The sequence below is a fragment of the Pongo abelii genome, chromosome X (assembly GCF_028885655.2).
Source record: "Pongo abelii isolate AG06213 chromosome X, NHGRI_mPonAbe1-v2.0_pri, whole genome shotgun sequence".
In the NCBI taxonomy this organism is placed as follows: domain Eukaryota; kingdom Metazoa; phylum Chordata; class Mammalia; order Primates; family Hominidae; genus Pongo; species Pongo abelii.
The window spans coordinates 106,443,580-106,458,862 of record NC_072008.2 but is presented as its reverse complement, the minus strand read 5'-3'; the positions used below and the strand labels follow the sequence as shown (position 1 = coordinate 106,458,862).

Here is a 15,283-nt window from a genome sequence, read left to right as displayed (position 1 = left end):
TCAGTGGCTCTCGGTGGTTCTCAAAATTGCGTCTTATACATACATGACTTAGAAAGACTTTCATAATCTGCTCCCTGTCTATCTTACAAGCTTCTATTCTAAGATCTTCTAAGGAGAATGAGTATACTGAAGAGAGATGAGGACCAAAGACATTCCCATGGCTTGCTTCTGTACTTTGTTAGTGTCACCTCTTTTGAGAGGCTTTGCTTGACTAACATATATAAAATATGACTCTATTCCTTTACTCTGATTTTCTGGGTAACGTTTCACTATCCCATATTATGTTATGTATTTAACCCAGTCGCTTTTTGGTTACTCTCAGATATTTACAATAGTTTAATTTGTAGGCACTTAAAATTTCAGTCAAATCAAAACTTCCATCTCACATCCAGTTTAAAACTTCTCCTCCAGTCCCGAACCTCCAGTGCAGCTTGACTGGCAATCCCACAGATCTCTAGTGAGAAAAGTGACTTGGTCTGTTCTTTTATTCTTCTTGCTCTACCTCCTCCCCTGCTTGTTCTACTGCTTCTGTCTCCTCCAGGGCTTAGGGGTGGGGTGGGTAGGGAGAGGGGAATCGTAAAGGGACAGTGAGAAGCTGAATTGACTGGTGTTGGTGTAATCTGGCTATGAATATCCTTTGTGACGTAGATGCCCAAATACTGCCTTTTCTTGTAGTGTGCTTTCGTGGTTTATTCAGGGACCTTCTAACTCCTCTTCCTGCTAGCAGGGATCTCTTCCCTACACTATTCCCTGATAGGAACAATGTACCATCTGACCATCTTCCCCCTTGGCTGTTGCCCCTACAACTTTCTATTCATGGGATCCTCATTTTTATGCAGGAGTTGCCAGCTATGCTCAAAAGAAACTACCTGGTCCACAACAAACATGGTCCCTTGGAAGTCTAGATCTCTTTCTTTGCTCTGCCGTTATGAGCAATTTAAACCAGGCTTCCGCCTTCAGATTTTAGGTAAAAGTCAAGTATAAGTTTCTATCTTTTCATAGCACTAGAGGACATATGCAAGGTTCTCTCATGAACTCATCCTGTTTCAGTAGCAACAAAGGCTAAAATTTCTGTAGTGCAGCAAGCCTCCAGCCTGGGGGTGAGATGCCAGTCTCTCTTCGAAAGGTTTAATTAGGATCATTTTTGCTTGGCTCGAGCAGGGGAACCATAGTGCTTTCTACTCCAATGAGTTCCCTTCAAAAAATCCTCTTTGTTGCTTCAATTAATCTCTAGAATTATCTTATAATAATTCTGGAGTTGAGTGGTGGGGATTAGTAATTGAAATACCAGTTTGGTTACCTCTTAGCAAGTCCTGTGGGAATCTGTCTAACATCCCTCTTTAGAATGTATGACTACCCCTAGTATGTATGTCTTTAACTTTGAAGCCTCAGTCAAAACTTTGGGAAACAACAGAAAAAGTCCCATTTAACATCCTTTTCCAAATATATGTAGCAATATACACATAACCCCATACACTTACAAATATATATCTTGTGTGTATACGTATTATACACACACACACATGAATATGATATATTTATTTATTTATTGCTGAGAGACAACACAGAGTACTAGTTAAGACTATGGAATCTGAAGCCACACTGTCTGGCTTCAAATACTGAGTTAACCATTTGACCTCTCTGTGACTTAGTTTCCTTATCTGTAAAATGGGTGTAATAATAGTATCTGCATCATAGGACTTTTGTGAGGACTAAATGTGTGTGAGTGTGTGTGCGCGTGTGTGCATGTGCATGCTTGTGTTTGTGTATCTTAGATTAGTACCTTAGGATAGTAGTAAGTGCTATATGCATTTGCTATTAGTGCTATTATTTTTCTCTGACTTAGAATATAAGTTGCATGTGTGCAAGACTTTACTGCTATACTTCTAACTCCTAAAAAACAGTGCATGTAACAGGCACTAGTAAATGTTAGTGACCTCAGATTTTTCCTGAATAAATTAATATGACATTTAAGCCTTGCAGTGTTAAGATATTGGCAGAAAAAGTGGAGTCCAAAAATATTAGGAAAGACAGTCAGAGAGATAGGAGAACAAGGAGGTCATGATGTCCAGAAACCACGGGAGAGGAGATTGTAATAAGGCAGGCATGGGCAATGGTGTCAAACATTGCTAGAGGATGAAAGGGAAATAAAACTAAAAAATTGTCATTGCATTGTCTAACAAGCAGCCCCAATTTTTGCTTTCATATCCTGGTAAATATTGGCTTTCTTTCCCTGAAAGATGCTTTTATTAAAATGAATTACCAACCAGAATAAATCTTTGAAAATAGGCCTTAAAAGTTTTCAGCCCTGCGTTACCAACTTCCAAAGAACAAACCAGTCCCGCACGTACTTGGCCTTAACCATAAAGGACACATCCTCAATACAACTTAGTACGTTTTCCCCTGACTTGGACTCTCCTCTTGAAACAAACCATAAAACCTGCTGTTTATGTCTGCATACAACTCCATGAAACTTCCCCTCCTAAGAATGTCCTTCTCCTTTCCTCCTACTCACCTCTCTTTTCAAAAGTATAAATAAGCTATATAAAGAACTCTTATAACACAACAACAAAAAGGACAACCTAATTAAAAATGGACAAGGGTTCTGAATAGACATTTCTTCAAAGAAGGTATACTACTAATGGTTAACAAGTACATGAAAAGTTGCTCAAAAGTATTAGTTATTAGGAAAATGCTAATCAAAACCACAATGGGATACCAATTTCCACTCACAGGGATGTCTGTAATGAAAAAGACTGATAATAACAAGTGCTATTGAGAATGTGGAGACATTGGAACCCTCACGTATTGCTGATGGGAATGTAAAATGGTGCAGTCACTTTGGAAAGCAGTCTGGCGATCCCTCAAAAGGTTAAACATAGAGTTACTACGTGATCTGCAATTCCAATCCTAGGTAGATACACAAGCATTTTGAAAACATATGATTACAAAAACCTCATGCATGAATGTTTATGGTAGCATTATCTGTAGTAGCCAAAACATGGAAAAATCTCAATGGCCCGTCAACTTTTGAGTGGATAAACAAAATATGGTATATCCACATAGTGGAATATTATTTAGTCACAAAAGAATGAAAAATTATTTGAGTGATATCACCAAAATGATGGAGTAGGGAATCTCAGGGCTCCTCAAATGGCTGTAATTAGCTACTGGATAAAGTTCAAATTCTTTAACATGACTCACAAGGCCTCTGTTGTTCTAGTACCTACCTACCTGTTATGGGTTGAATTGTGTACCCCCAAATTCATCTGTTGAACTTCGAATCCCCAGTACCTAATAACGTACGCTAATTTGGAAATAAGGTCATAGCATATGTAATTGGTTAAGATAAGGTCATTAGGATGGACCCTAATCCAACATGATTGGTATCCTCATAAGAAGGGGAAATTTGGACACAGAGACACATATACAAAAAGAGTGCCATGTGAAGATTAGGGCAGAGATTGGGATGATGCTTCTACAAGCCAAGAAATATCAGAGATTTCCAGCACAGCACCAGTAGCTAGGAGAGAGGCATGGAACAGATTTTCCTCACATCCCTTAGAAGGAACCAACCCTGCAGATAGCTTGATCTCAGATTTCTAGCCTCCGGAACTGTGAGAAAACAAGTTTCTGTTATTTAATCCACTCAGTTTTTGGTACTTTCTTATAAACTAATACATCATCCTTTTAGCCTCATCTATCATCACTTTTTCCTTTAACCTTATGCTCCAGCAACTTCTTTGCACTCCCTTTGCACATATCCAGTGTTTCTAGCCTTTCTGTTTTTGCTTATGCTCTTCTTCTGCCTGGAATGCCTTTCTACCTTTTTGGTCTAGCTAATTCCTACTCATCCTTTAAGATTCAGAGAAGCAATTTCTTCTTCCAGGAACCCTTCACTGACCACTCCCCAATCAGGCTGATGTAAATGGCCTTCTGAGGCATTCTCCCATAACCTGAGCATCTCCCCAGCTTTGTACTTTCCACACTGTATTGTAAATTTATGTTTTAGTTTGCCTGCCTTCCCCTACCCCATTCTGTGAACTCCCAGAGGAAAGAGTCACCAAAACCCCAGTGCCTAAGTAGCACAATATATTTATATTTGAATGAACGGCCTTTTTTCCCCAGTGTTTGTTCATCTATTTTCTCATAGTACCTATTAAAGTGCTTCACATGTAGTGGGTACTCAGTACATCTTAACCAGTGGTTCTCAACTGGGGACATTGGTCAATATCTGGAGACATTGTTGGTTGTCACAAATTGGAAAGTGATCTAGTGGATAGAGGCATTTAGTGGATGGAGGTCAGACACATTGCTAAACATCTTGCAGTGCACAGGATAGCACCATCCTCCCACCCCAAGAAATATCCATTCCAAAATATCAACAGTGTAGAGATTGAGAAACCTCGATCTTGACAGAATGAGAGATTTGAATTTACTTTTTACACTTTATACTTACTGTAGACCACTGGTGTACTAAATTTGCTGTGTTAGGAAGCCTTTTTTTTTTTTTAATTTTGATTTTTACAAAAGTAAACTCAACATGAGATGAAAAGGGAGTGTCCTGGCAACCAGAATTAAAACTTTGGCAATTAAAAGGTACCTGATCAATGGCAAAACAGATATATAAATTGCAATCTTGTTATGCCCTGGAATGCTCTATAGCAGTGAAAATAAATGTATCTCTATCAACAGGGATAAATCTCATAAGAATAATATTGAGTGAGGAAAGCAAATTGCAGAAGTTACATACAGAAAGATAATATTTCTGTAAAGTACTACATATTGTTTAGAGATAAACACATATTTAGTAAATGTGTATAGACATACAAGGAATTTCATGGTATCCTGTCACCTGGAGCTGAGGAAAATCTCCATCTTTTTAGGTTTGCACTGGTCAGAACATGCTCAGTGTGGCAAAATCAGATTTCATGGAAATAATCAAGACCAAATCTGAGATTGTGAAAACCTTAGGATGGAGGAGGACACAGAGAGTTTCGACTGTTTTGGTAATGCATTACTTCATAAGCTGGGTAGTGCGCATGTCCTTGTTGTTATATTATTCTCCATATGTTTATATATTTTTGAAATATTTAAAACTGTTTCAAAAGAGTAATTGCTCAATACTGAGGTATCCTGTCACCTGGGGCTGAGGAAAATCTTCATCTTTAAAGTTTGCACTGGTCCAAACTCTCTCAACGTGGCGAAATCGACTCATTGAATTCAATCATTCACAATGGGTCAGGAGATCATATACTATACATGGGGTGGTAATTCATACATTCCTGTTTACATTTTTGCCAGGATAGTGCCTGGGTGTGCTCTCATTAGACCTCTTTCAATGTTTAGTATAAGAATTTGAACTTGTGGCAGACGAGGAGGATAAAACAGAAATGGGCAGCAGTCTGCAAAGCACAGAATATATGTAAACAGGCCACTGACTAACTTTGCTTGGGTTCATTATTTATGTTTGTCTCTCTGTGCATTTGAAGCTGGTCAGTAAGACTGTCTTAGAGAAGAGGGGTCAAATCCTCACATCCTCTTTAGTGAGGGGTACCTTGGACAGTGAGAAACTGCACACATATAAAGAAGTAAAGCTTAAAATTTTGCTGAGGAATAAGAGAGTTGGACAAAATGTTTCCAAAGTTACTTCTGGCTGAAAGTGTTTCCAGCTCCTGACAAGCACCACCTGCAAAGAAGGAGCAGAGAAGTGCCTGGTATGAGTTCCCACAGGCCAGATTTAGGGGGCGGAACACATTCAAAGTCCAAGGCTGAGTAGAGGGCTCTGGAGGGAGAGCTGAATTAGCAAAGCTAGACAGAACAAAAGGATTTCCGTTTTTTTGTTTGTTTGTTTGTTTGTTTGTTTAATTTTGCTTTAAGTTCTGGGATACATGTGCAGAATGTGCAGGTTTACATGTGCCATGGTGGTTTGCTGCACCTATCAATCCATCATCTAGGCTAAGGATTTCCTTTTCAAAGTGGCCTCACACTTCAGGGTGGGGCGGTGTATTGAAGGGCTAAAGCATAAAAAAAAAAAAAAAAAAAACAAACTCTGGGTAGAGCCTGGGAGATGGATTTTTACTGTTTTGTCTGCTAGAATTAAATTTTTTTTTTAGCTTTTGAAGATTTTTCAAGAAGATTTAAAAAATATTATCAAAGCCATACATGCTCATTAAAAGAAAGTTGAAAAAGACAGAAAAGTAGGAGCAAAACTAAAAATTTGTTTAGTTCCATCACCTAGAGACACGCAGTATCTATCTATCTATCTATCTATCTATCTATCTATCTATCTATCTATCTATCTGTCTGTCTGTCTATCTATCTTTTTTTTTTTTTTCAGACAGAGTCTTGTTCTGTCACCCAGGCTGGAGTGCAGTGGTGCAACCTCGGCTCACTGCAAGCTCTGCCTCCTGGGTTCACGCCATCCTCCTGCCTCAGCCTCCTGAGTAGCTGGGACTACAGGGGCATGCCGCCACGCCCAGCTAACTTTTTGTATCTTTAGTAGAGACGGAGTTTCACCGTGTTAGCCAGGATGGTCTCGATCTCCTGACCTCGTGATCCGCCTGCCTCAGCCTCCCAAAGTGCTGGGATTACAGGTGTGAGCCACTGCCCACTATCAATATTTTAATAAAAATTCTTGCATACAGGTATACCTTGGAGATACTGTGGGTTTGGTTCTGGACCACCACAATAAAGCAAGTCGCATACATTTTTTAGTTTCCCAGTAATATAAAAGTTATGTTTACACTATACTGCAGTCTATTAAGTGTGAAATAGAATTATGTCTAAAAAACCAATGACCTTAATTGAAAAATACTTTACATGCCTGTAATCCCAGCACTTTTGGGAGGCCAAGGCAGGAGGATCACTTAAGCTCAGGAGTTATAGACCAGCCTGGGCAACATAGTGAGGCCTGTCTCTAATAAAATACTTTTAAAAATATATAGCTGGACATGGTGGTGTGTGCCTATAGTCCCAGCAACTCGGAGGCTGAGGTGGGAGTATCGCTTGAGCCCAGGAGATAGAGTCTACAGTGAGCTACAATTGTTCCACCGCCCTCCAGGGTGGTGACAGAGCGAGACCTTGTCTCAAAAAAAGAAAAACTTTATTGTTAAAAAATGCAAATGATCCTGTGAGCCTTCAGTGAGTTGTAATCTTTTTGCTGATGGGAGGTCTCACCTTGATGTTGATGGCTGCTGACTGATCAGGGTGATGGTTCCTGAAGCCTGGGGTGGCTATAGCAATTTCTTAAAATAAGACAACAATGAAGATTGCTGTATTGATTGACTCTTCCTTTCACAAACGATTTCTCTGTAGCGTGTGATGCTGTTTGATTCCTTTTACACACAGTAGAACTTCTTCCAAAATTGGAGTCAATCCTCTCAAACCCTGCTGCTGCTTTATCAACTAAGTTTATGTCACATTCTAAATCCTTTTTTTTTGTTTTGCGACGGAGTCTCACTCTGTCACCCAGGCTGGAGTGCAGTGGTGGGATCTCGGCTCACTGCAAGTTCCGCCTTCTGGGTTCACGCCATTCTCCTGCCTCAGCCTCCCGAGTAGCTGGGACTACAGGCGCTGGCCACCATGCCTGGTAATGTTTTGTATTTTTAGTAGAGGCGGGGTTTCACCGTGTTAGCCAGGATGGTCTCAATCTCCTGGCCTCATGATCCGCCCTCCTCGGCCTCCCAAAGTGCTGGGATTACAGGAGTGAGCCACTGCGCCCGGCCTCTAAATCCTTTGCTGTTGTTTCAACAGTGTTCACATCATCTTCACCAGGAGTAGATTCCATCTCAAGAAATCACTTTCTTTGTTCACACAGGAAGCAACTCCTTGGTCAGTCAAGTTTTATCATGAGATTGCAGCAATTCAGTCACATCTCCGGGTTCCACTTTTTTTTTTTTTTTGAGATAGAGTCTCGCTCTGTCACCCAGGTTGGAGTGCAGTGGCAGGATCTGGGCTCACTGCAAGCTTCGCCTCCCGGGTTCACGCCATTCTCCTGCCTTAGCCTCCCGAGTATCTGGGACTACAGGCGCCCGCCACCACGCCCAGCTAACTTTTTGTATTTTTAGTAGAGACGGGGTTTCACCGTGTTAGCCAGGATGGTTTCTGTCTCCTGACCTTTGTGATCCACCCGCCTCGGCCTCGCAAAGTGCTAGGATTACAGGCACGAGCCACTGCGCCTGGCCTCTGGGTTCAACTTCTAATTCTAGTTCTCTTGCTATTTCTACCACATGTGTAGTGACTTCCTCCACTGAAGTCTTGAACCCTTCAAAGTCATCCATGAGGGTTGGAATCAACTTCTTCCAAACTCCTGTTAATGTTGATATTTTGCCCTTCTCCGTTGAATCATGAATGTTCTTAATGGCATCTAGAATGGTGAATCCATTGCCTTGAGTGGCATGTTGTCATTTACTGATATAGGAAATACTGGAGGAGGAACAAATTTAAGAGAAAAGATGGTAGGTTTAACTTTGGATGTGTTGAATTTGAGGTGTCTGCAGGACATTCAAGTGGAGATGTCAAGAAAACAGAACTCAATAAAGCAGTCTGGGTAGAGTTATAGAATTAGAATTGTGACCATATATATGGTAATTAAAGCCAAATGAGTGAAAAAGATTATTTGGGGAGGGAGTATATGTATCCTAGCCCTGAGAATGTCTGACTTTCAGAGATCAGATAGCAGAAGAGTGGCCTACAAAGGTCACTGAGGAGAGAGCAAAGGAGTAGGAGGAAAAGCAAAAGAGTAAAATGTCATAGATGCCATAGAAAGTTTCAAGGACAAGGAAATGGTTAACGGTGTTAAATGTAGGGGAGAAGTCAAACAAAATAAGGACCAAAAATACCTTACTTATTTATGGATTTATTGACACTGAGGGTCATTGTGTATCTCATTGAGAAGTTTCAGTGGGGGAAGGAAGCCAGACTGCTGAGAGCTAAGAAATGAATGAGAAGTAAGGGAATAAAAATTCCAATTTCACCTGTATCGAAAATGTATCGAAAATGTATTTTCGATACATTTGCTCATAAAGAGGACCTGAAGAGGGACCTCCTGTGTAGGGAGGATCTTTTTTTAAGATGGTAGATACTTGAGCATGTTTAATTGCTGATGTGAAATGAGGGGGAGAGGGATGGGAGAGGGAGGGAGAGGAATCTGCAATTACTGGGTAGGTATAAACATTTTAAAGTCTATTGATACATATTGCTCACATGCTTTCTAAAAGGGGTTTTAACCAACATATGCTCCTATCAGCAATTAAGAGAGCTTGTTTAGTGGCTACTTTCTCATCATTAAGTGTTATTAAAAAAATAAAAAACAAATATCTTTGCCAGAGAATCTCATTATTGTTCTAATTTGCTTTTCTTTGATTACTAGTGAGGTGGATATTTTAATCAGTTGTGTCCTTGACTGTGTGTGTGTGAATTTAGTCTACACTTTTGCCCAAAACGTTTCTATTTTAGACAGACATGTATTTGCCATAAAAGGCCACAAGTCAAAGGATCAGAATGGTATCACATTTTATTTACTCAAATTAGGTAGTTCATACTCTTTTATCTTCTTAGAAGTGTGAGGCAATTTGACAACTTTTGACTCAGCTGAACGAAAGAGGCAGGTGATTTCACCGTCTAAGAGAGTGACCAACAGATGGAAGTAAGGGGGTGGGGAGGCACGTCTAGTGTTAGACCCCTATTCTCAGTCCCCAGGCTCCCATTCCTAACCTGGAAGGACATTCCTCTTGTGTCTCAAGGCTTTGGGTCCCAGAGCTCCCTGTCGGGCTGAGTGGCCCCCTGCTAAGGAACCCGGGGCGCTGTGCGGCCCCTTTAAGAGTCCAGCTCCTCCCCGCTCCAGGGAAAGTTGCAGCTTTTTCCGCCTCCTGGGAGGGTGAGAAGGGCCGGCTGCCGGAGCTGGGTTGCGATCTTCCCGGAGCCGGAGACCCTCCCTCGAAACCGGCACTGGGACGTCTCGCTCTCTGGAGGCACTTGTTGCAGGTGACAGGTAGGTCAGCAGCCAGCGGCCGCCCCCTCGCCCTCGGTCCGGGGCTCCTTCTGGACCCCCAGCTCCTTTTCGCTGCTGAAGCGCCCCCACCCCCATCTCGGGGTCGTGCGTCTTCCCTACCCGCTCTCTGGTCCCCCAGTTTTTCCTTCTCCCTAGCTGACCGCGTCTCCCGTCTCCCCGTCCGCCTCTCCCGACCGCACTCCCCAGGCTTGGACTCCCGTCTGCTTGGGCGGTCCCTCCCGGCCACTTTTCTTTCTCCAGGGCTTCTTCTGGCCCCTTCCCTGACCCACCCAGCACTAATGCGGGCTGTGCCCCTCTGGTAGCCGCCTTCCCTCTCCTCTCCGGCTCCCCTCGCGGGGAGTGCCCGGGCTTTTCCCGCCAGCCCGAGCTGGTGCCACTCCCGAGAGCTAGCCCTGGGTGCGGGGGCGGGGCCGAGCTCCTAGCGGGAACTGCGCCCTCCAAGGCGTCCAGTCACCTTTTCGTGGGTTCCTCTCACAGCGCTCGGCCGTCGAGCGGGGTCGCTAACCCGCACTCTCTTCGGACTTCCGACATTGCGGCTTCTCTGGCGTTGGCCAGTCAGCCACAGGTAAAGGCTGGAGGCTGGTTGGCTGGAGTCCTGCCTCAGTGGGCTCCCTCTGCGCTTGGGGCTGGGGACCTAGCTGTGTGCTGTGGAGCTGCTTTATATTGCCACTCTTCAAGCAGGCTGTGAGAGATCTGGTACTGGAGGAGGGTCCCCGAGATCTCAGAAGGGGCACAGAATGCTTCTGTCTCCTGTGTTGGTTTGTAATGGGGCAGAAAAAGGTGTTCCTCCAACCCTTAACATTGAATGAGGTGGGATTTGGGGTGGTGAAATCATTTGGTTAGAATTCTGGTGGCTTGAAAAGTGGTGAGTTTCTAATCAAGCTTTTCTTCCCCCAGTACTCTGCTTCTTCAGGATTAGAGGGCGTAAAATTCCAGAGTACTGTGCTTGGCAGGGTTGACCCTAGACCTTGTATATTTGTGGCAAAAATGAGTCTTCTGTACATCCTGGACCTCCTATATTTAACTGGCTTATTTTCTGCTCTTTAAGCTCCCCACCCCCACCTCTCATAAATCTATTAATATTGAGGTATTAATGACTTAAGACTTTTGTCGCTGTGGGAACCATGTTTAATGCAGAGACGTGGCCTTGATGAAGTTTTCTGCGTGTTTGGTTGTTTGGTTTTTAGCACCCTAGTAGAAAAGCACCACCAACTTGGCTTGTGAGGCTCTTTTTGGGCAGGGGATGAACGTTTCTGGTAACACAATTTCAGGTGTCTCACTCCTGGTCAGAGCAGTGAAATGGAGCTGGAGGCCTGTTCTGGGGTAACTGATCTGTGAGTATATGTAGTATTCCGGCTCTCTGAGCTTGTTAGGCTCTGGTTGTTAGGCTCCATTGAGCCAGACACTGTGATAAGTTCTTTAGATAAAAATGCAATCCTCACAATAACTCTGTACAGTAGGTACTACAGTTATAACCATATTATGATGAAAAAGAGACTGAGAAGTTAAGTGCCTTGCCCTCAAAATCTCGGAGGCAGAGCTTGTGTTCCTATCCTGTCACACTACCTCTATTGTCTTAGATGTTGGGAACACTGAATAGCTCATGGATGAGGACTAAGTGATTAAAAAATTTCCTTCCAAGCCCAAGTATATGTTTTGCTCCTTGATTCCACCTTAGCTGCACTGCCGAGACTATGGACTACTTACCTTACTGATGTCTTACCCACTTCATTTCCAACATGGGCCAGTTGCCACGTTACCACTATAAGTACACATCCCTGAGTGTACGTAGATGAATGAAATCTCCCGGGTTTTCAGCTCTGTGGTAATTGTCCTGAAGTTAGGGGAGGGTAACCCTGGATTCTAGGGATGTGTGCCTGACTCAAGTTCTTCCTCTCCTGCTGGCTAGGGGAGAAATGAGGGAGTGGTAAGTGATATGGATTTCCTGACAGCCATACCAGAGAGCCTGAGGGTGATCGTGTGCTAGTTTTGTCTTGGGATGGATGGAGTACCATAGACAAGGATAGGAAGAAAATGTCCTCCCTATTCCGATCTCTGGGACTTTGCTCAAAGCGTTCCTTTTTTTCTTCCTAAAAAGGTAACTTTCCTCCCCCATTCCCCCTCCCTGACATTAATTCCTATCCATCCCTCAAGTTTGAGTTCTAAAGTCACCTCCTTTGGAACGGTCTTACTGAACACATACTTCTTCCCCCAAGCAGAATTGCCAGTTATCCTGTGTCCTAAAGCACTTTGTTTACACCTCAGTAAAGCCGTTAACACTGCTTAGTTGTTTTTCCACCTGGAAGGCTGTAAGTTCTCCAAGGGCAAGGTCTGGATCTCGGAGCTCCCTTTGTCTTAAATATAAGATATTGGCAAATATTTGTGCCGGTAACCGGACATACCATGCCATTCCTTCAAGGGGCTGAGGTGTAGTGATGGTGGGGTTGAGGTACAGAAGACACCTTCCTGAGGCACTTGAAATACCACAGCTAGGAATTTGCCCTGACCACCCTATTTAAACGTGTAATCCCTTCCCTGAACATTCCATATGCCCTTTCCCTACCTTATTACATTGTTCTTGCTTATTGTCTGCCCTCCCACTCCCTCACCCACCATAACATAAACACCCTGTGGGCAGGGATTGCTGTCTGTTGTATTCACCGGTAGGCTCTTGGACCCAGAACAGTCCTTGGTACATCATAGGTGCATACTAATATTTGTTAATGAATGAATGGCATTGCCATTCTAGGAATTTGGCACTCTTGGAGTTAGGCACTCCTGGACCTGAAACTAAGCCTACCCAGTTTGTCGCCCTACAGGTGTAAGTTTGCCCCAGGCCCAAAACTCAGCTTTACTTCTGCTGATTTTTGCCTTGAGATTGCATTCCTGATGCCAACTTTGACCTAGTTGGAAGTACTTCCTCTCTCTTACTTTTTTTTTTTTTTTTTTTGATGCAGGGGCTCGCTCTGTCGCCCAGGCTAGAGTACAGTGGCGCGATCTCGGCTCACTGCAAGCTCTGCCTCCCAGGTTCATGCCATTCTCCTGCCTCAGCCTCCTGAGTAGCTGGAACTACAGGCGCCTGCCACCACGCCCGGCTAATTTTTTGTGTTTTTAATAGAGACAGGGTTTCACCGTGTTAGCCAGGATGGTCTCGATCTGCTGATCTCGTGATCTGCCCTCCTCGGCCTCCCAAAGTGCTGGGATTACAGGTGTGAGACACCGCGCCTGGCCTCTCTCTCTTATTTTTTAAAAGTATGCGTCCCTGGGTGGAAATCTCTAAAGTTTAAAAGTGGAAATGTAAAAATGTTGTGCTTCTTGTTGGTAGGAAGGGGGGCTGCACTGGGAGGAAGGGATGTGGACCATCAGGTGTCTTGAGGCCTTTCAGGCTTTTCGCAAGATCAATAAAAGGCTGGAGAAAGTTACTGTGCAATGGGGAAGTGAACAGCTCGAAAGAATAACGGATGACACAAATTAGGCTTCTGGTTTCAAGTTACCCATAGCCTTTTAGGTATGAGGTGGTTATTGGATTATGGAACTTTATGGAAAAGCCGTAGCTGAGTGCTATTTGTGTTGTACTTAACTAGTTTTCTACCAGGATGACTGTGCAGTCTGAAGAAACCATTGTGTAACATAAAAGAAAAAAGTGCTATTCTGTTTAGAAGTGTTTTGAACTGTTCAGAAAGGAAGAGGCCAGAATCTCTTAGAAGACAGACTTGGAAGGAGTTGGGCCCTCCATAAGGTGGTAAATATGTGATTCTCGTCATTTAATATATGTTAACTTATTTGAAACTCAAATTTGTACAAAAGAACTGACCAGCTTCTTTTTCTACTAAATTTGTCTCCCCAGCCTTTGAACATTGCAGTGACCCGGGGTTCAGTCCCTGGGCTTTTCTCCATCTAAAATCTTCACAGAGGCTCTCATCCAGCCGCATGGCTTTGAAGAACATCTGTCTAGACAGTCATCACTCCCAAATTTATGTTTGTGACCCAGGCCTTTCTTCTAAGCTGCAGCCTCATATATCCAGTGACCTATTTGACATCTCTGCTTGCCTATCAGATAGACCTCTCAAATGTAACGTGGCCAAAACGGCACTCCCGATTGCCCTTGTATTCCCACCCTCTTCCCTCAGCACTCCCTGTCTCAGTAAAATGTCACCATCATCCATTCAGTTGCTCAAACCAAGAACCTAAGATCACCCTTGATTCTTCTTTTTCTCTCGCTGCTCTCCACCCAATTTAATTCATAAGGGAGTCCCGCTGACCTGATCTTCAGACTGTATCATGTGTTCTGCCACGTCTCCATCTCCTCTGCCTGTCACCCTAGTCCAAGCCACCACAAGTCTGCCACAAACATTCTTGCATAATGCTCAAGGATACATATACACAAGTATTTTTGTGGGATAGCTTTCTAATAGGAGAATTGTTAGGTCAAAGGATATATACATTAAACAATTTAAATAGGCATCACCAGAGTGACATCCAAGAGGGTGTACCCTTTCACCATTGCGAGTGGTTTTCCTCCTGCCCTTGCTGAGGATGGATGACGCTTTTAATTTTTTCCAATCTGATAGGTGAAAAATAGTATCTAACTGATTTAACTTGGCATTTCTCTGATCACTAGTGCGGCTGAGCATCTTTTCATTTGTGCTAGCTGTTTGTATTTTTCCGAGACTTGCTCCTTTATATCCTTTGCACATTTATCTTTTGGGTTATATATTTGATTTGTTTGTAAGAACACTACATTTATTAGTTATATTTACCTATTGCCTATTATATAGTGCAAGTTTTTTTCTCTCTAGTCTGTCATATGTCATAACTTTGTTCATGATGTGTACCCCTCTCGTAATCAGATAAAACCCACTATAAAACATTTAAAAAACACGTTCATTAGATTTGGCAATTAGGAGGCCAATGACAACATCAGTGCAGCAGGAGGAGAGAAGGCAGATCGTAGAGGGTTGGGCAGTGAGGACTGAGAAGGACTGATAAAAAAATATGGTAGATACACATGGACATGGAGAGTGGGATGATAGACAATGGAGACTCAGAAGGGTGAGGGGTGGGAGAAGGGTAGATGATGAGAAATTTCTTAATGGGTACAATGTACATTATTCAGGTTATAGATACCCTAAAGTCTCTGACTTAACCACTGCATATGTAAGAAAATTGCATGTGTACCCCATAAATTTATATAATTAAAAAAATGTAGTATATACATTGAAGAAGCTTGGCTATGATGGGAAGGAGAGAGTGTTCCTTATAGACAGT

At 42.9% G+C, this 15,283-nt stretch overlaps 1 protein-coding gene across 4 annotated transcripts in view; it reads left to right on the top strand.

Moving 5' to 3' along the window:
* Positions 1 to 9,847: 9,847 nt before the first annotated feature.
* TSPAN6 (tetraspanin 6) overlaps positions 9,848 to 15,283 on the top strand; it is a 98,939-nt gene continuing 93,503 nt past the window's right edge. For 2 of the 4 annotated variants that reach the window (XM_054544012.2, XM_009235045.4), the window contains exon 1: positions 9,848 to 9,994. The gene's annotated coding sequence lies outside the window, so the exon portion shown is untranslated. The remainder of the gene's footprint in view (positions 9,995 to 15,283) is intronic. The other 2 variants (XM_063720987.1, XM_024240568.3) reach the window with 1 other exon arrangement.